We start from the raw sequence: 22,269 nt of genomic DNA, 5'->3' as shown, positions 1-22,269 counted from the left end.
CTCAAACCCATTTTTTAGTGTGCCTTGCTATACAGCAGATTTTGTGCTGGTGACTAGGAAACAGGGATGAAAATTTGTTGACTTCTCTAGAAGAGCTTGCAATATAGCAGGAGGGAAAGATACACAAAGAACCAAATACTAATTATTGTAATAAGCACCACAATAAAACTGTGAGTAAAGTGCTCTGGGACTCCAGAAGATTAATTCAAGCTACAGGAATGGGTTTAGGTATATGTATTTGGGGATGGGAAGGGTGGAGGAGATGAGTTGCCAGAGAAGCCTTCACTGGAGAAAAATATTTCAATAGGTTAGTAAGGAGGATTATGATTTTCTTCCAGATAATGTGTGGAAGATGAGGTTAGAGGCATGTGGAAATCAAGAACAACTGAATATTCATCAATGATGGTCTTGAATTATAGTTGTAGTTTGGATTTCTATCTTCTAGCTTGTAGCTAAGTTAGGTCACAGATGGGGTTTTAGGGATCTTTTTAATTTTTCTTTGAGACAGAGTCTCAATATAGCACTGGCTGGTTTGGAATTGACAGAGTTCTGTCTGTCTCTCCCTTGGAAGCATTGGGGTTAAAGGTTTGTACCACCACACCTAGCATAGAAATCTTTTTAAGCCTCCAATTTTTAATGCAGTATGTGGTAAAAAGTATCAATTCAAGATATATTTGAATAAATGTCTAGTGAAAATTAAATTATTTTGACTTTGATACATAGGCAATGTACGCAATGACATTCATTGATAGTCTATATCCATGTTCAGAATAATAAACTGTAGACATCATTATTGCTAAGCCAATTCTCAATAGTAACTAAATATATATAGGAGTTTATTTACAGTTACAACCAATCTATCTAACTAATAATTCGGTTTGATCTTATTACCTATAATCATGCTCTTGCATCAGCACAATCATTTATGTGAGCAAGACTGCAAAGTTTTCATTCAAACAAATTCTAGGTGATCCTTTGCTTCCAAGATGTCTAGGTTAATGGTTCACATTAACAAAACTTGCTATGCTAAATACATTTGTAGAATTATCACTAAGTGGTGGAAAAATTGGGCCTTATTCTATATTTGCCTTCAAGCCTAAATATGGATATCAAGCAATTTTTTAGTATCTTAGTAAACGAGTGTCACATCACAGAGGAGGATATCACTCCATTTCCTATGACTCTAGAAGTAGCCAAGTACTAGAAGTAGCCAAGAATACTCAGAAGGGGCTACAGAGATGGTTCAGTGGTTAGGAGTGTTTGGTGTGCAGTTCTGAGGATCAAAGTTCAGATCCAAGCTCCCACATAGCATGTGAGTATCCCGTATATGCCTATAACCCAGTTCTGAAGTGAGTGGGAAGGAGGGACTCATTGGTGTTTGCTGGATTGTAGCCTACCAAAAAAATACAACCCCCAGGCTTGTGGAGAGACCTTTCCTCAAAACAATAGGCAGAGAGTGATAGAGGAGGACACAGCAGAGAGTACTAGAAGAGGGCACATCAGGCTCTCTTCTCGCCTCCATGCATGTGCCCAAGCACCCACACTTGCATACATATTTACATGTACACACACATGCACACATCAATTTTAAAAAGAAAGGAACACTCAGAATGTAAGTGCCAGTGATACCTAATGCCTTTCAAAATACCTCTCCCTAGTTCTCCTGTGTGACAACTATTTAGGAGATCAGAAGTTATAGATGTCCATAAGCGCCTTCAAGGTAACTGAAGTTCATGATTATAAATCTCTCTCTTTTTTTCCCTTTGAAACAAGTAAAATATGTTGGTACCATCTCTTCAACTATATACTTTTATTAAGATAAAAACTTTCTTGGCAATTTGATCTTCTCCAATTCTCTTTTAAAAATAATAGTACTTCTTTATTTTGTGCTTGTATGTAGGTAAGCATGTGCCATGCATGGAGGTTAGGGGATGACTTGTGGACATTGATTAGGAGACATAAACCTCATTTACTTCTGTAACTTCTACCAATGAATCTACTTTTAAATAAGAGAACTCTGTATATGGACAATGTGGGGATTACCTAAAGCCATTCAAACTCTCTTTACACTATGTGGTTCTGGATTGTGGACTTAGCTCTCTATCATTTCTGCAGAAGATAGACCCCAGATTTCTGGATCATACCAATACTAACAAAAATTTTGAATAATATAACAGAAACCATACTAGGACTAATAACTTAATCATACATACTATGTGTCAGGCATTGTTCTGGCATTTTATGTACATAAATTTAAAACAAAAAGCAAGTCTGTGAAATAAATTCTTCTCATTATCTTACTGTATTGATGAATTAATAAGAACAGAGGCCAGACAGCGGAGCCAGAACACAAGCTTACAAAGTCTGGCTCCATGATTTCTGTTTTTACCTATTATGTGACACTAAATAAGGGTAGTCAAAAAATTTAAACAAGATTTGAGCTCGTACATATGGATATTCCCCATGCCTTCTATTCTAGTGGTCTCATTTTGAGCTATGTTTCTCCTCAGTGGAAATGTGACAGTCTGGAGACATTTCCATTTGTACCATTTGAGGACAGGGAGTTGCTGCTGAGATCTCTCTAGTGGATAGGTGAAGGCCAAGGAAGTGGTAATCATCTTTTGTCCTACAGGGCAGTCCTCTGGAGTGAAGAATTGCAAAGACTTTTCTCCATGGCAGCAATTTAGTGTGCTCCTCAAAAAATATTTGTGTGTGTGCGCGCGTGCTCATGTGCAAACATGCTATCCTTGTGTGGAGACTAGGGAACAACTCGTCCAAACTCGTTCAGAATAAGAAAACTCATTCTTATTTCTGTAGTAGTGCATGAGCTTCTGGGATATTCATCTGTTTCTCTGACATTTTGTGGTAGATGTGCCAGACTTACAGACATATGCCACTGCATCTAGCACCTTTGGGTAAGTTCTAGGGATTGCATTTGGGTCACCATTGAACTTGTGTCACTATGCTTGCTTCTGAGGCTAGTGCTTGTATCCACTGAGTCATCTCCATAGTTCACAATTTTATAGTTTCTTAATGAAGAATGGCTCGTATTACTGGATTCTTCATAACCCTGAGTCATCTATTACTTGCACAGCCAATCCCATGTTCACAGCTCTTGACACAGTCGCTCATGCTACTATGGAGTAAATACTAAGACTAATCTCATTGGATTCCCAGAAATCTATTTAATGTCATTATCTACTTTTTCAATGTTTCACATCAAAAAATCATTTCTGTCATGGTGGGGAGATACACACTACAGAAGGCTGTTTAGAAAGTAGTACTGGCAATAGTACTAAAAACCTAACTATGATGAAAGAAAGTAAGAGAAAATTTAGAAAATGTTGATATTGAACAGAGCAAACCCACATTTTTTTTTATTTTTATTTTTGGCACATCACCTAGTACTCTGTACATAACCTGCATGCAAAAAAATATTTTCCTTGATAGATTATGGCATAAGGATAGGATTATGTGTCCCAGCACTGAATAACATTGTGCTTTCTGTTCTTTCGATAATGGAAAGGAAACAGCAGAATAAATCATGTTTTTGGATTGCATTAAGCCTACACTCAAGGTTTTATCTTCTGCTTGGTATTTATTGTTCATGAAGCAATATATTGTGCTGTGCAAGTGTTATTTTGAGTCCTTGTTCATTTTCCTTGAAAATTAACAATATATCATTGTTTGTGAACAATGCATTGAAGCCCCAGGTACCCACTCTCCTGTTGCAGATGTCACTAGCAGTGACGCTAAAGCTTGCATCATGGTTATGCAGGCTGAAAGAGCTGACAATGAATTTTGTAAGATAAAGCTCTGAGACAGCAGACAGATGACGTGATTAGACAAGCAGGGGTGTTACCTCCTTGTGAGTGCTATACAGGATGGATCAGAGACCACTCAAGAAAATTAGGATGTCACAACTTATTCTTACTGGACAGGGAATGGAAGGGGAGGGGTATAAGAGGAAGGGAGTGAACGGGGAAAGAAAGGAGAGGAAAGGAGTAAAGGGTCTTAATGTTAGTATATATAGTAAATAGTCATCCTGACATGGATTGTGTGTGTACAGCACGATGTGGGAGATGGTAGCTTAATTCTTAAGATATATAGATGAGAAATTTAGTGTAGAAGGTACTTTCACAAACTAAACAGCTTCCCAGTGATTCACTATTCTTTTATACAAGCAAGCTAGTTTTTGAGACAGTACTGGAGCAGTTATGAGAACATTATAGGTTTTAAACTAGTTCAATTAGACCTGCACAGAATCAAGTCAGCCAAAATTCCAGCATGAATAGGGCAAGAGCTCACTAAGGCCTACCCACAGCTAAGGAGATATGGCAGCTGATGACTTCCGGGGAAAGGTCACTTTTCTTCAGATATATAGCCTGTGATAGGTAGTCCATGTGCCAGTGATGGCCTTACACCCATGCACATACTGGCAACACTAACTAGACTGTGGATTAAAGAAAAGTGAATATGGTGGGGGATACTGAAGGAGTTGGAAAGGAGTTAATGGGGATGGACTTGATAAAAGCACATTATATATTTATAAACAAGTCCTTTAGTAATTGTTACAGTGAGAGTAGGGTGGTGGTAATGAGAAGGAGTAGCACAGGTTTTTGGCCCACGCCCATTCAGGAACTCATAGTATACACCCTATATTTATGAAGGCAACGTGTTATAGGGAAGCAATAAACCTTGGAGTTGAATAGATACAAACATCTAAGCATAATTCTAGTATTTATTACTTGTGTGAACTGACAGTTCTACAACGTTGAAGCTAGTTTATTCACCCAGAGCTGAAGATCCCTATGTTTCAGGTACTAAGAACGATGACTCGTTCTGTCATTTGCCTCCCACCACCACTTCGTATGTTTTACACACACACACACACACACACACACACACACACACACGGTTTTACATGTGTGCAGGTAAACATGTACGTGGATATGCAAATGTGTATGTATATGTACATACATGTGGATGCTTGAGGGTGATGTCAGGAATTGTCCTCTTTGGCTTTTTTTTAACCTTATTCATTGAAGCAGAGCCTCTCACTGAAAACCAGAACCTGCTAACATGAGTACTCCTCCTAGCCAGCTTGCCCTGTCTCCTTCTCCTGAGGCTGAAATTACAGGTGGGCCACAGTGCCCACCATGCCTCCACCATGCCTCCACTATGCCTCCACTATGCTTGTGTAGCAGTTATATGGACCTACAGATCTGAATTCCAGTCCTCATGTTTATGAAGAAAGTGTTTCAACCACGGAGAAACTCCCAGTCCCAATGATAATTATTCTGATTCCTAATATTAAATGAATGAAAATTGTGCAAAACAGTTTTATAGTTAATGATTTTTTTCAACTTTAAATGTTGATAGTTACAAAAAGAAGATGTGTTTCAGGCCCTGAGCATGATCATTACATGTTTTCCCCAATGATGAAACAACACAGGTAATATTTATCAAGTATGCCAACTTTACCGATTAGAAAAATAAAACGCAAATAAGTTAGGAAATTGTGGTTATTATTTAAAACGGCCTCTGGATCATCCAACTATCTAAGCTGCAGCAGCTCTGCCTAGCACAGTCGCCATGTTTCTCCACCTGAGGCCATGTGTGCCCTGTAGCTAGAACTGGCCCGCCAGAAACACCAGCCCTGCCATCCACTAGACGCCAGCATGAGACATGGTTCTGCCAATCTTCCACGCTGTCTCCACAAGGCAGGGCATTGCCCAGACCATTCCGCCATCCATGCAGGCCCAGTAAGAGAATGAGACTCTAATTCTTATAGATTAATCAAAGGCTTTATATGCTTGATAATGATTAATAACAAGATGCCCATACAAAGAGAGCTGTATCCCAATTAGCTAACCCACTTATAAGTTTATAAGTTGTACCCCACGAGTGCTCTCCATACCTGTGTGGTTCTCCATCCTCCTACATCTCTACTATCTCCAGCTCCTCCTCTTCCTTTTTCTCCTCTCCTCCTTACTCCTCCTCTTCCTCTCCTAACTCCTCCCACCTTAGCTCCTCCTACAGGAAACTGCTTAGGTTACCACAGACATATGTAATTCTGGAGCTAGAATTCCAATCTGGGGAAGTTTGGTTCCGGAGCACACTCTTTTAAGCATAAACTTTAGACTATTAAGAATGCTGAGTGTCACAAAGCCAGGCCCAACCATAAATACGATGAATAATAATTTACATCCAGGGAAGAGAAATCTCCCTGAGAATCCCCTTCTTTTTTCTTTCCAGGCAAAAATGAATCACCCGTGATGCCTGCCATTAGAAGTTCTAATCCAGATGGGCCAGAAGTCAGGATCCTCGCCCTTACCCTCACCCCCCTACCTTTTCCCAGCTGCACAAGGTTCCCTGAAGCTTGGCAACTGCAAGATCCTGCTTGGAAACTGCAGATAGACTCAAAGCAGTGTACCATATCATCTGAAGAATAGCAAGGAGACCATAACTCAAGCAGTGTACCATATCTTCTGAAGAATAGCAGGTTGCAGTCCTCCTCACCCCCACGAATAACTAGGGCCTGCCAGTCGGGTCAAGTGGCACCCAGACGTGGGGCTCGAGGAACGGACCCCTCTGGACGGACCCTCATTGAGAGGATGTGCGCAGGACATCAAGATTAAGCGAGACAGAGATCAAAACCCGCGACCTGTCATCCACGGAACCAGGTTGATGCTGCCATCAAGAAGACGGTTGAAGTTCATTACCATCAGCCGAAAATTGAAGAGGATCCAGAAGTGACTCTGCAGGAGACTGACACAGCTGCCAGCTCCCCTGCCTCCCCCCTACGGTCGACCGCTAGACTTCCACGCCCTCCAGAAGGGTTCCTGGTATGCCTGGCTTTGCCCCCGTTTCTCTCAATAGAGAGCTTGGCCTCTTGATCACCACAACAAAAATTGGCTTTTTCCTAAACCAAGGCCGCCCTTGATATGGCCGCTAACATTGGGGAGCCTTCCTTTATGACAGTATTACACCCCAAACTGACAAATGGTTGGTAAATTGAACATTTACAAGGGACTAGGATGGCTGTGAGTTAGCCCAATGACGGGATTATTGTAGGTCCACTTCCCAGGGGCCCACCCAATGCAGCCGAAAAGGAGTGCGTGGTGCTGGGAGTGGGTGCAGCCTACATGGCCTAAGACAGGGCCCTCACCCTCCTTTCACCCACATCGGAGTCCCTTGACGTTGCCCATCGTCGACAGCCTAAAACCTTCGACCATCGATGTGACTCGTCTCACATCAGTGTTTTGGGGTTGTGAACTTGTCTAAGACCCCCCATAATTAGACATCCAAATTCAAAATTCACATAGTTGGGATTGATCATAAGATGCCTTCTCTAACTAAACAGAGAAGGGGGAGATGCCAGAAGCCAGGACCCTCGCCCTTACCCTCACCCCCCACCTTTTCCCACCTGCACAATGTCCTCTGAAGCTTGGCAACTGCAAGATCCTGCTTAGCAACTGCAGATAGACTCAAAGCAGTGTACCATATCATCTTAAGAATAGCAGGGAGACCATAACTCAAGCAGTGTACCATATCTTCTGAAGAACAGCAGGTAGATCATAATTCAAGGCAGTGTACCGTATAGACCATGACATGTTTCAAGGCACAGGCCAAGAAGATTTTGTACTTTTCCACCATCTGGCCCCTCTTACCCCCTCCCCTTGTGAAACATGCTATAAAAAAGCATTTCATGTTCAAAAATAAATAAATTATTTATAAAAAAAAAAAAAGAAAAAGAAAAAGAAAAAACAATATAATAAAGGTAAGCATTTTACCAAGTTTCCCACAGAAAAAAAAAAAAAAAAGAATGCTGAGTGTAATGTCTGAGACTGAAGAAGCATGCTATCTTGTACTGCACTCAACTCCCTTCATATTTCCTTTCCTTCTTGTTGAGAAAGAAATCATTAGCTGTCCTATCGGGGTGTCTTCTTACACATTTCTGAGCTAGATACAGAGCTTCCCTTGTTGTTTTGGGGTACATTTAAAGACTCCCAGGTATATTGCTCATTACTAGAAGGTTATTTAGAGAATGTTAGCCAGGAGACTAGTTGAGGTTGGGTACAGTGGACCTGAAAACTCATCAAGCTCCACTGTATGGTCCTTGGAAGCACATGGCTTTGGGCTTTTCTGGACTATAGTCTATACCTGATAAATACTTGAACTTTCTGAGGTATAAGTGGCTAAGGTAGAACAAATGTTTCACTGTGGCCTTCTATTCTTTAGAATGGCATCATCATGTTTATTCATTATCTCTTAACACTATTTAGGTAGAGAACACCAATATGAATAAATGTGCTCTAAAAAAGACTACTTATCCAAGCTCTTTCAACAGCTTTTCTAATTTCTTATTAAGCAACCCATTTCATGCCCCAATTTTGATACACACATGGAAAAAAAATTATTACTGGAATCTCAGTTTTTTTGTAGGTATTGTTTTTTAAACCAGAGTCTTCATATTTTACAAAAATTATTACTGGAATCTCAGTTCTTTTGCAGGTATTGTTTTTTTAAACCAGAGTCTTCATATTTAACAAAGCAGGCACTGAGCATACTCATTGTGTTAATGATGCAGCTGACAGTGGTGGCAGCTAGAGTTGAGATAAGAGAGACAAGGAAAAGTAGCAGCATAAACTGAGTAACATCCTAAAGCTCTGTTGTCCACCTTTCCCAAAGATAGGCTGCATAAAACGTTATTTGACAGCCTGTTGGTACACAGTTGAAAATCTTGCAAGCTCTCTTGAAAAAAAAGAACAATCTTGTAGTTAATCCACAAAATGCTTTGCTTTACTGTTTCTGAAATCTTTCTAACATGTTCATGGCAACTTCTTTGCCATAGGACATAGATTAGAACAAAGATAAACAGCATGAACTCTGTGTGGAATTAAGAGGGCTTGTCTGAATTCTGCTCTGCCCTGTACTCTCTGCAGTAATCACCCTTGAGTTTGTCAAATTGCTTTGCCTTCCAACCATGTAATTCTGTTCACTTGGACTGGGACTAAATAGGCAGATTTCTAGGGTCCACTGCTGAGATTTTCATTTGGGTGGTAATAGAGAATCTTCCTTGTGATCAAGTAGCCTACTAAAAATCTGAGAGTTATAGAGCTTCAATTTCTTCATCTAAGAATAACACCAATATCATCCCTTTCATGGGGCTGTACTGAAGACAGCATGGGTGGTTAATATATGTGTTTCATACTTGAGACTATGCTTCTGTCTTAAAACTAGAGTGATGAACAAATGGAACTATTCTATTCTTCAGTTGGTTGGTCTCTGAGATTATATTGTTGACTTGCTGGGCAAGGCCACTAAATACAGGGCTATGGTCTAGGTCATGGAGGTGGGACCCTGGCCATGATAACTATAAACAAGTCAAGTGTTAAATCCTAGTGATAATGGGAACTTTGGCTTGAGAACTAACTGCCTCAGCAGGGTCATTCTCAAATATTAAGGGCAACGCTATATATACACAAATAGCCACGGGAGGCAGTGACTAATGGCAGGCTCTGTGTTGGGCCAGCAGCCCTGGCTCCTTCTGAACTTCTTTTTACCTTTTACCTCTATGAACAGGAGAAACAGAATTTCTGAACGTTATTTCCATTTAAAAATAATCTGAAAATGATAGCCTTTACTATACAGAGTTTTCACCTTTCATGTTTCAAAAGAACTCATTTGATTTTTCTGAAAACTGCTATCTTGCATCAGCTACTAGCATGCAGTTGGCCAGAGGAACTAGAAAATTCTTAACCCTTCATTGTTTGGAAGATCTCCAGATATGCCTGACCAGATATTCCTGATATGAGGAACAAGCAATACAATAGATGTAAATATCAAGGAACAAACAAGACAATAAACACAAATAGTCAAGGAACAAACAAGGCAATAAACAAAGTTCAGGAAAAATACTCAAGGAAAAATATCTATATATGCCTCTAGGCTATTTCCCTTCACTAGCATGACAGATTTTTATAGTAAGACCCTATTGCTGGAGACAACCCACAATTTGGTCACAGGACATGCAAAAATCAAGGTGAAACTGGCTGGGAAGCTTCATTCCTCCTGGAGAGTTTTTATAGGACCAAAGGTGCTATGTGGGCTCCTGTAAGAGAAAAGTCACCAATAACTTTACCCAATTGTGAACACTGTGAATGACCAAGTGAGACTACCCAAGAGTGCAACAGTGGAATGAATATCTTGTGCATTATCCAACTGCTTTCTGTTTTTTCCCTTTTCTACTGGATATTTTATTTATTTACATTTCAGATGCCATCCCCTTTCCCCATTTCCCCTCCCTAGAAACCACCTATCCCATCCCCCTTCCTCATTTTTGCTTTTATACCATTTTAATTACATACACGTATTAAGGTCAGTTATAGGTTGAGGAACTAGCAACACAATAGATGTAAATAGTCAAGGAACAAACAAGACAATAAACACAAACAGTCAAGGAACAAGCAAAGCAATAAACAAAGTTCCGTGAACACTCTTGTGATCAACTGTTTCTAAGGGCTTATTAGGATGACCAAAATATCTGAGCCAACTTTCCTGTCCTAGCTCAAATTCATTTTCATGTCTGAAGCCCACTTCCTTGTTCTAGCCTAAGATTTAGATTCCTGCCTGAAATTACTTCTTTGTTCTAGCCTAAGATTTAGATTCCTGCCTGAAATTACTTCTTTGTTCTAGCCTAATGTCAGATTCCTGCCAAGCAGCCCATTACCTTGTACTTGGCCAATGTCAGATGCCTGCCAAGCAGCACATTACCTTGTACTTGGCCAATGTCAGATTCCTGACAAGCAGTCCCAAAAGCTCTCCACCTCTCCCCGTTTTTTATTTCATAAATAAGACTGAGCTTGTCTTAGGTTCTTTCTGCCAAGAATGCCTTCCTTACCCATTGTGGAATATGCATTATCAAAAGCAATGTGCTTCTGTCTTAGGTTGGTAAGGCTCTGTGCAGAATCTTACGCGCCCTTGCTTGCCAGTCTGTTAATTTGATAACTCTGTCTGGGAGTCCATTTTCAGTTTCAAGCCATGTACTTTGGATGCCAACATGTTGCTGTTGTTAAAAAAAATAGCTTTAACACGATGGGCAGGAATAAAAGTATTCCCAAGACAATAAGGGCTAGCATGATCAAGATATATATGCCATTCTTGAAGTTTGACCAAAATAGAAATACTGACCTCAGGCCATGGGTAATTTTATCAGCAGTATCTGCTGAATCAACCCTCAGCAGAGCAGCATTCTTTAAATTCATAAGCTCATTATGCAAATTTAAAACATCCAGAGAGGTGTTAGACTTATGCCAGATACCCTGCAAGTGTCTTTAAACTTTTTTTCTAATTATAATGACTACCACTGTAAAATTTAGAACTAACATGAATCCAGTGGTATTTGGCATGACACTAGAGATGACTCCTTACTCTTAAACTCTGAACCTCCTTCCAATAATTTGTATAGGATGAAGAGTATCAATCCGTTCTTCAAAATGCCTATCTAAATACTCTTGTATATTCAATACACTAGTAACATTTTTTTGCTAAATGATTAACAAAAGTAGCTGTCTTAACTTCTTGTGTCAAAGCAATTGCAGAAGCAGTGGTGCTAGCAATTAATGCAATTAAAGCTGTTATACCAGCAATAATCAAGCCCACTACCCTCTTGCTTCTGTTTAAAGCCTGACTCACTTCTTCCAGTACTTGCAAGCTTTTTTGAGAATACCAAGGTTCTGTGATACTCAGGGCAATAAAACAAAAGCTGGTTGATAGACTTCCGTAACTGACATGCCAGGTGTCAACACACTAACACAATTAGAAAGTGTAAAATCAATGCAACTTACATTAAATACTGTAGAAGAAACAAAAGTAATTTTAACTTGATAATTAAAAGAGCCTTAACACATGTACTAACATGTGTTTGAAACCCAGATCCTGTCCCATATCTCTTGCTAACATAACATCATAGAGAACTGCAGCTAACTTTCAAATATGTCTCTGAAAATGTCCATAACCAGGCTTCCAAATCTAGACTGGGAACACATGGAGGGACCCATGGTTCCAGCTGTATATGTAGTCGAGGATGGCCTTGTCAGGCATCAGTGGAAGAGGAGGGCCTTCGTGAAAGCTGGATGCCCTAGAGTGGGGGAATTCAAGTTTGGGAAGGTGGGAGTGGGTGGATGGGTGGGGGCATACCATCACAGAAGTAGAAGAAGGGAGGATGGGATAAGAGGTTTCTTGGGGTGGGGGGGGAATGGGGCAAGGGGATAACATCTGAAATGTACAAAAATAAATTATCCAATAATAACAAACAAACAAACAAACAAACAAACAGATAATGGAACTGGCTATCACAGTCCAGCATTTCAGACTTTTTGTCAGCAATTTAATATTACCCATTTTACTGGGATTTCTTATAATTGTCAAGGACAAGGGACTGTGGAAGGGGCCCGTGGAACTTTAAAACAATTTCTTCATGAAAGGAAAAAGGGGGAGGTATATCCCTATACACCACAAATTTAAATCATGTTCTTTTTATTTTAATTTTTTTTAAAAAAATTTGGATGCCAAGGAACTTTCTGCTGAGTGTCTATGGCCCTCTACAAGTAGGCATACTTATGCACAGGTGAAAAGGAAGGATCCACTTACTGGCATATTGCATGATCCTGATCAGGTATCTAATATGGGGAAGAGGGCGTGTTTGTGTTTTTTCTGCAGGATGCTGAAGGAGCATGGTGGTTGCCAGAGTGACCAGTGAGATATGCTGATGCATGGACAAAGAATGATGCCGACCTATGAGCTTGCTGAGTGCCCTGACAAGGGTGACTGGGAAGCTGAATTGGACATATGTTCCTGACCCACCTTGGCTTACCTATATCCAAGATGGGACAAGCTGCCTTCCTTCAAGTTTTTAGACCTCATGGAACAGAGAATCAAAAAGAGAAGTTATAATGACTCTTGTATTTTTCTTAAATGTGACCAGTTATTTGGACTCAATCATGTACTGGTCTAGAAATAAATCCAATATTTGAAATAAGCAACTGCTTTCTAATTGGATTTAAGAGTATCTTTACAGGAGAAAATACATAAATTTGACCAATAATCTGTGGTTAGGGGAACTCATAGGTCCTAGGAATAAATGTACAGCTATTATTTTGTTAAATGGAATTAGTATCAAATTGCACTCTCAAAAAGTATCTACATCTACAAATTAATTTAGTTCTCAGACTTCATTAATGAAGTTTCTTCATGTATTGGATAATAATCAAATAGCAGAGAATAAGTGTAGGTGGAGGGCTCATCTATAAATAAGGTATCTATATCACACCTCCTCCCTAAGGTTTAGACCCCATCACAGAAAATGTGGAAGAAAGACTGTGTTAGAGCTAGAGGTCAGGGGGGACTGGAGTGCAACGATGTTTTCTGAATATGATAGGAATTCTGCACTCATTAGTTCACAGTAGCTGTAGTTGTCTGTCCAAAACAGGTACAAAATCAAGCCAGTCAACATTACAACATGGACAGGAAGGAGCACAAGAGCAGTCCTGTTTACCTGGGCAATTACTGATCATTGAGAGCATCTCGGGCAGTTTTCTTTAGGAGTATGCTCACTTAGAGGTTAATCAGGATCCAGTGGATAGGTCAATATTCATGCCTGTATATATGAGAAGTACAAATTGTACATAGTGATCTATAAAATAAAATGATATGAAATCAGAATGCAATATGGGATTGAAGGAGTGGATTTGGGGGGAAGCTAGAGGAGTGAGGGGTGAATATGTTCAAAATGTTCTGTATGCATGCATACAATTACAGAAGAATTAATAAAAAATGTATGAGACCTCTCAACCTTTAATGCAATATGCCCCTGTTTGAAGACAACTGAGTTATAACAGCAGTTAAGATCACTCTTTGGATTAGAATTGAATTCCAATCTTGGCCTAATACTTTTTAGATGTGGAATGCTTGGGCAATGATCTAAAGTCTTTGCACTTTGTAAGTCTAAAAATGAGTATCATTGTAGTACTTGTCTAATAGAATGGTAGGAAAAATTAAAGGAGAAAATATATGGAAAGATTTACTGTAGCATTTAGCTCAATAAGATGGTGCCAGAGTATAGGTAATTACTAATGTAGTAACAATTGTGAACTCTGCCTCTGCTATTTTATAAAAAATGGTTGTCAAAGGTGAGGAGTGTGAATATTTTGATCCCTTCATGGAGAAGAGAGATGAAGATATCAGTGTATGAACCATCCGTCAATAATACTGTTACAACAGCATCAATAAAATAACAGGATGGCTTCTCTGTAACATTGTCTTTATGCCAAGAACATGGCCAGGAAGATCAACGAGACTAATTTAAATTTCCCTCATCCAACTGATGCATTTTATTTTATGTATTTAAATGTTATTTACTATAGTAACAGCTATAATAAATAAGTACTTTCTATCATATTATTATTATTGTGTGACTTGTGTGGAAGTGCACATGTATGGATATCAGAGGATAACTTTGTAGACTTTGTTATCTCTTTATATTGGTTCTAGGGATGGAATTCAGATCATTGGGTGCAACAAGCACTTTACATGATGAGCTGCCTCAGTAGTCCCATTGATACATTTTAGAAAAGTTGTGCTGCTTATTCTGAAAATATTTTCCTGTGTTACTCTTCCCCAGTTTACACTCACCTCCACCAGAACAATTCTAAAGCTCATTTGGTTTTTGTTTTCCTAGAACTATATTCACACTTTCTTTTTCTGACCACTCACCATCTGTGATGATGGAAAGGTAGAACAACTCACTGACACATCTTGATTATTTGTGATGATGCTTGGAAGATTGTCAGCAAGGATTGTTCTTTATTTCCAACTTTATAACAAAGACAAAGGGAGGTTAACTGCATAATTGTGACCTTTGTGTCAGCTGGGTAGAGGAAGCCCATTGGATCAACCTTTACTAGGAACAATTTGTATGCGAGTAAATTTTGTTGTCAGTTTATGACTCTCAGACAGTATTACTAATTGTTCTTTACTTGGAAACTATCTTATATATGTCTTATTTTGCCTCATCTAGTTCTATAGCTCTTCTGAATATTTTAATGTAGCAACAGTAGAAGCAAAGGATGTGAGTTACTGACTTTCTTTCCTCTATATGCATTTCTGCTGTAACTTAAATTTTCTTTTTGAGTGAATCTCTAGGCCAGTAAGTGATATTATCTTTAATTCACTCTTGTGTTTGTGTGTGTGTGTGTGTTTTCATGGTTAATGTCATTAACATGGAGGAAACATGAGGTATTAAAAAATACAAGGCATCTAATTTGGCAATGATCTCCAGAGCAAACCTTACAGGGATTGGTAGAGCAAATTTGATTTGAAAATGATTACAAAGGGTGAATTCCCTGTAAATAATGAATAGGAAAGAAAATCAGTCTGGGAGTATTTGCTTATCCACTTATTTCCACATGGAAGACAAGCTGTAATTCCTGACAGCCCACGCTTACATCGTATCTAGACTGGCCAGAGTGAAACCAACACAGAATGAAAATAAATATACAAGCCTACCCATTTACTGCACTCTGTATCAGGTCCAAGACCAAGCAAAGACTTAAGTATTTAGGTAACAATGGATAAATCCATGGTTACAATTCAAGCATTCAATTTCAAATCCCCAATGACTGCATAACTGTTCTTATCTCTCACTGAAGCTAGCTCATTGAGAGAAAGAAGGCAAAGTGAGAGTCAAGGCCATGTACATATCTGAAGACTCCAGGAATGTTCTGGGAAAGCACACCTTCTATACATATCAGCACTTCTGAGAAACTAACTGGTATATTACTGCACACACTGTCAGAGCAAACTCGTCAAGGATTTTTTTTAAATCAACACACATCTCATTTTCAAGAGCAGTAAAGCTATTTCTCTCTATAAAATCCTATTTTCTACTATTTCTATACATTTTCGTTTTCTATTTTTGTGAATTTTTCTTTTTCTTACCTATTCTTTGGTATGTGAATATAATTATTTAGATCATAACCACTATCACTCTCTCCTCCAACTCCTTCCAATGTCTCCCTCCTGACTTAAACCCACTGAGTACATTGGTGCTGACTTCTTTAAACTAAAGGCTGAATAGTTATAAAGGAACACACACACACACACACACACACACACACACTCGTGAAAACTGTATAGTCAACATGTGGTTTGAGACATTATTCATATAAAGGATGAGTTAAAAAGATGAGCATGATTTTTCAAGCTTACCACATGTCCCTCTTTGACTCCTTGCATCCCTCAAAGGTGACCCCATTGGTCTGGATTTTGTGCTAGCCATTCCTTGATTATCTTTACAGTTCTATTACATATTTTAATGGTATTCCTTCAGAAATATTTTTATCTTACTTTCTAAAGGATTCTTTAGTTGTCAAGTGCTTACTGGTTGTCTTAGGGTTTCTACTGGTTTGAATAAAGACCATGACCAACAGCAACTTGGGAAGGAAGGGGCTTATTTCAGCTTACAGGTCCACATCACAGGTCCTTTAATTAAAGGAAGTTAGGGTAGGAACTCAAGTAGGGCAGGAACCTGGAGACAGCAATTCTAGAAGATGCAATAGAAGAGTGCTGCTTACTAACATATTGTTTATGACTTGCTGAGACTGCTTGTTTACAGCACCCAGGAGAAACAGCCTGTAGTGGCACCACCTGTAGTGAGCTGGGTCCTCCCACATCAATCATCAATCAAGCAAATACACTACAGGATTACCCACAGGTCAATTTAATGGGGAATGTTTCTCAGGTGAGGGTTCCGCTCCCCAAATGACTAATGTGTGTCAAGTTGACAGAAAGCTAGTCAACACAGTTACTTTGCTCTCACTCTCTGCCTGCTTCTGCACTCTCCAACCCTTCTTTCTCAGCTAGATCAGTCATTTGCAATCTAGGAACAAACAGAAGTGCCAAAGATATCATTTAGCAGTAAATCCACATGTGAAGGCACTAATTCCCTGGTAACGTGGCTACTTTCCTTTAGCTTTTCAAGTGAATCCTTGCAGGGTGTGAATTCGTTTACCCAGAATTGCAGGGGAGATTTGGGGACATAGGTAGCAGTAGGCTGGATTGCATGATGACCAGGCAGAGTGTAGTGCCTAATGTGAGTACCTTAGAAGATTGGAGTCACAAGAGAGTATTATTTACTACTCATGTAATCTAGAGCAAGTCACTAATGTCTAGATCTCTGGGCCTAGGTTTTTTTTTTTAAACATAAAAGCAGATAGCAATTATAACAATCTTACAGGGTTGTTGAGATAGTTAAATAGGAGATGTCAACTGTAAACAGATCTGGAAAGCTGTAAAGTACTGTGGAAATGTTAGTTATCAATTGTGCTGCAGTTCTGCTACTGTTGTTGGTGGCATATTATCAATTCTATTAAAGTCAAGGTAAAGGCTATTTAGGAATTTTATGAGCACAGACTTAATTTACATATCAGTCTTTGTGGGCTTTTAAAAGCAAAATTGGCAATAACAAGGGCAAACTTAAAGTGTCTTCTCTAGTGCTATGTTTCTGATTTATGTGGAACTTTTCCACCTTTATATTTTCTTCAGTAGCTATTATACTTGCTCAGTCTGTGTATGTGCATGTTATATTGGCTCTGGTCTATATATAAGTACTAGGACAGTTCTGCTGTCTCAAACAGAAAGGAATGTAGGCTCTGCTTATCACTTGATCACTTTGTGCCTGAGGAACTTTCTGCAAGACCTGATGTTTGCCTGTGTGATAGGAACATAGCCATTTGCATAGCAGCTCCAATTTGTTTTTAAAAAGAGAAGTGTCTCCTGAAAGATCTAGGAGAAAACAAGCAAGCAGTGGTAAGCTGCTGCTTACCTTTCTGCAAAGGATATAATCAAATCTGCAAATGGGCAGAAACACACACAAGAGATGTTCCACAAAACTGCTGGCAATTGTTTCTGTGAACAGACAGAAGTTTCAAACAATTCCCTACAGTTGCCTTGGCTGTTGAAGGAAGAGATTCAGACAATGGAGAGGAATTATTAATCATATTTTTGAACATGGAGTTAGGGTACCTGCTTTGGTACCCAGAGTGGATGAGAGGGGATGTTGACCAGTCATGTACTCACACATGTTTCCCAGCTCTGGGGCCAGATAGCCACATGCCCATCTGCTGCAATAAATAAATAGATAGATAGACATAGAAATAAATATATAAACAAACAAACAGAAAGACAGGACTAAGGCAAGTAGGACAGGCAGTTTGACCTCAGAGGTTGTTAGTCTCTTGCCCTCGCCTAACAGCTGATGCCTGGAACAAATCAGCCAGCCCCATATGGCCCATAGAGAAGCCAGCATGGGGTTCCAGCTGAGTGACAGTTGCAATTATGACAACAAATGCCTAGGAATGAGTTAACATCAGTCAAAGAGGTTAATGAGGTAGGCAAGGGCTTTTACACAAATGCATAGGGAAAGAAGTACAATGTAGCCAGGATGAGGTCCATTAATAAAGCCCAGCGATAAAATCTGCCACTATTCTCAAATTGGACTTTGCTACTTTAACTGTTCTAAATCCATCTTCTGTGGCCTAGCTGTTCATTTAGAACTAAAGCTTAAAAAGGAAGAAAAACAATATTTTAACATGCAGTTTAAAAGGAGAAAATAGGAGAAGCAAAGGGTAAATATTAGATTTCCAAACAAAGAAAGGAGAAATAAAAGACACACATCCAACTATATTTGGAAGATGTTCCAACAGCTTGTCATGGCTAACAATCGACACATGAGAATAAATTCCCAGTCTCCATGTGTAGCACATGCTGCATTATCATGATGCATTAGATTCTATCTGAGTACTAATGATAATGGGTGGTCGGGTAGCTAAACATGACCCCCAATTACTACTGAGGGCCCTCTCCTTTGTGCCTACAAAACAACTGTCATCAATATTCTCTCATAGAGTGTTTTCTTATCAGCACTGTGTCCTCCAAACATCCCTGGAAGGCAGATCAGTATTGATGAGCTCTGCTAAGGGAAACAGAAAGGAAGAATTTAAGTGAAAATGAGAAGCGCTGGCACCACAATCACAGAACAGGATTTGGGTTATAAAGAGAGCGGACATAGGGGCTTTGAGGCTGTAATTTCAAGGGGGATAATTTAGGGAATGCAATGAGTCCTGGTTTTCAGTCCCCTCTCAACTACAGTGAAAAGCATATAATCCTTAACCACTGCACTTGGCAAAATGTATTGTACCTTCTAGCACAGAACTGTGGAAGTGTTTTTACTTCTGAAGAGTACAATGTATGTAACCTCAAAGATAAAATTTTACTTGTAAGAAGAAAATGGTATACCTGAGTTCTGAAATCAGTATAATCCATTTGGATTGTTCTTTAGTTACAAATAATCTAACATATACTTATGGAGACTTTATAGTGTTATTTTCTAATGGTTGAGAGATATGGGAAAAGCAGACAACTCTCAGAAGAATGAAGTCCTTCTCTAAGGGAACTTATAAGTAAGCAAATTCTTCCACAAAGTAAAAGCCAACCCAGAGTTCATAAAAAGCCTGTGTAGATTTTTCTGGATGTATAAATGAAAAGAAATTACATGAATGTTTCTTGTAGAACTTGAATTGATAAGTATATTAAAAACATATGTCAGGAGTACCTGGACTGTACTGGTGTAAGGAGGTGAGCTGTTAAGACTAAGTCTGTGTTAAATTGGGAAGATGGATGAAGGTTAAATGGAACCAGGATGGAGGTGTCTGGTTATCTGAATGTGATTAGACTTTTTTTTTTTGAGTCAAACTCCACTGATACGTCTTGCTTTCCCAGGGGCATCACTTCTCAGAGACAAGGAAGCTTAGAAGTCGTTTGGTAAGAAATATTTCTTAACTCTGACATGAGCAGCTAGGTGGAAAAGATGGACAGACATTTGCTTTGGGAGCAAAAGGTGCTGAGCTTAATGCCTATCATCCCCGGGAGATTATGATATATAATATACGCAGATGGAATCACTGTAGCTGCTTGTTTTTCCAAGGGGTCAGAGTCCAGAGCCTTTTATCCCTGAATGTCTGGTTTTCAATCTGGCTATATCTGGAAATCTGTTTTGAATACAACTCAGACAGGAAAGTTCTGGCCAAGCATGTACAGACTAACCTTCAAGCACAGCAGAACACTACGAGAGCAGCCTGACATTTGCAATAAAATTAATTTGATGCTTACAATCTAACCTAGAGTCTGTAGTCTTTATTCACATGACAGAGTCACAAGGCAATTTATCAGGGATTATTAAAGTCCAGCTAAGCTCATCAGAGGGGAGAATTGAGGTTGATGTATTTCAGGATACCAGTACATTGGCGGAACTATGTAAGAACGGAGCTACAGACTTCTAGGAATAAAATATCACAGGCTACACATCCTATATATGTTTCATATATAATAATCACCTATCGAGAACTAATTTATGGAATAAGGCTAATGAGTAAGGTGAATGAATGTCTGATACCTAGCCAAGCTCTTTTCTACCACATACAGATGAAACTTCAAGCTTGATAAGCTTCCTACATATGGAGAATATTTGGCAAGTATCAGAGTTCAGGGTGAGAATAGAAGGTGCACAGGATGGGGAGTGTACAATCATGGTACAGCTCTGCATTAGTTTTCCTATGCCAGCCGGTGTTAGTGAGACTGTAGTAGTCTATTATTCAAAAATAAAAACCACAAGGGATAATAACATATAGGGAAGGGTGAATCTTTCTTAAATGGGCTAAGAGAACCTCCACAGGAGAACCCTGTTGGGCTTCCAGAAAGCCTCTGTAAGAGTAGTACCAACTAAGCACTACCCAGGAGGGATTAGCATTCCAGTCACTGCACTCAGAGGCCTATGACTACATCCAGAGTGGGAAAGCCTGGTTGACTTGATTTAGGCAATAGAATAATTCATTATAATGATTCATCTCTACCGTTTCTTTACCAATGATATTTACATTCCATTAGCAAATATAATTCCTAGAGGATGATAAGGGATTAAAAATTATCCAATTTGTTTCCATCGTAGGCGTAGAAGGAATCTTTCAATGCAATGGTCTGTTTTTCAATTACTCTATTCATGTCAGTAAGTTTATTTTTAATAGTTAAGGTTTATGGCATTAAGTTTCATTTATCATCACAGAGTTAGTACATTTAACAATACAGTGATAGTTCAGTTTCGAGTAAGGTACTCTCCTCATTTGTTTTCCAGGAACTGAACATTTCTCAGACTGAGAGCACTTTTGGAGCCCAGAAACTGTGCTGATTTTGTACCTTTCTAAAAGATTTTTTAACATTTAGTGTGACTCTCTTAAAGGAAAATAGAATTTTGTCTTATATGAATAGTCAAATAGGTTCTTGAAAGATTTCCCCTGCTAGGTTGTGAAAATTCCTAATGCCAGGGAAGGTATGTAATACACTTCAATTATGCAACCCGTCCCATCATAGAGTGATCAAATAGGCATTACAAGTCTATTATAGTTTTCTTTTTAATATGATGGCAGACTTGACTGCATGGTAATGCCTGACCATAATTGTGCCTCTCACTTTTGTCTTTAAAATTAGAAGTGTTATTGTGAAATTTTGTATACTTTTTCTTCAAGTTAATCTTACTACTATTTTCCATGATTCTTTCTTCTACCACTAATTATACTTAGTTTATATAAGAATAAATAAATTACAAGGACTCTTCTGGCAAGCTGATTGATTTTGCCTAAAATATGTTGGAAAATCACAATGGACAATACCACAGAGGTCAGGAGTATAGTTTAAAATACTCAAACATCATCATGACATTGGCAAACAAACATAAACAGACACAACTTATCACTGGAGACAATTCTGCAAGATATTCTTGCTATGACACCATTGCAACAAGAAACAACCTAGAGAAATAGCAGGGTGTACTTAGTGACAAGGGATCATTTAGAGATCTTCTAAAAGTGCCTACTTACCAACAAGTATAGAAATTATTTCAATATATTTAAAGATTTATTTTATTATTTCTTTTTAAATTATGCAGATGCCCTCAAGGACAGCTGGATTGCCTGGAGCTGGAGTTACAGGGGACTGTGAGCTGGCAGATGTGGGTGCTAGGAAGCAAACTAACGACCTGTACAAGAGCAGTATGTGTTTATAACCATTTGGCCATTTTCTCTCTCTCTCTCTCTCTCTCTCTCTCTCCCTCTCTCTCTCTCTCTCTCTCTCTCTCTCTCTCTCTCTCTCTCTCTC

At 39.0% G+C, this 22,269-nt stretch overlaps 1 protein-coding gene and 1 pseudogene across 7 annotated transcripts in view; one reads left to right on the top strand and one right to left on the bottom strand.

Moving 5' to 3' along the window:
* Window positions 1-22,269, bottom strand: part of Enox2 (ecto-NOX disulfide-thiol exchanger 2) — a 253,647-nt gene that overhangs the window by 76,972 nt on the left and 154,406 nt on the right. The gene's annotated exons all lie outside the window — the stretch shown is intronic.
* Window positions 14,183-22,269, top strand: part of LOC114618153 — a 60,459-nt pseudogene continuing 52,372 nt past the window's right edge.

This window comes from Grammomys surdaster, unplaced genomic scaffold, assembly GCF_004785775.1.
Source record: "Grammomys surdaster isolate TR1022 unplaced genomic scaffold, NIH_TR_1.0 60, whole genome shotgun sequence".
NCBI classification, from domain to species: Eukaryota; Metazoa; Chordata; class Mammalia; order Rodentia; family Muridae; genus Grammomys; species Grammomys surdaster.
Note: the sequence above shows the minus strand (reverse complement) of the source record. Positions and strands in the feature narration are given on the sequence as shown.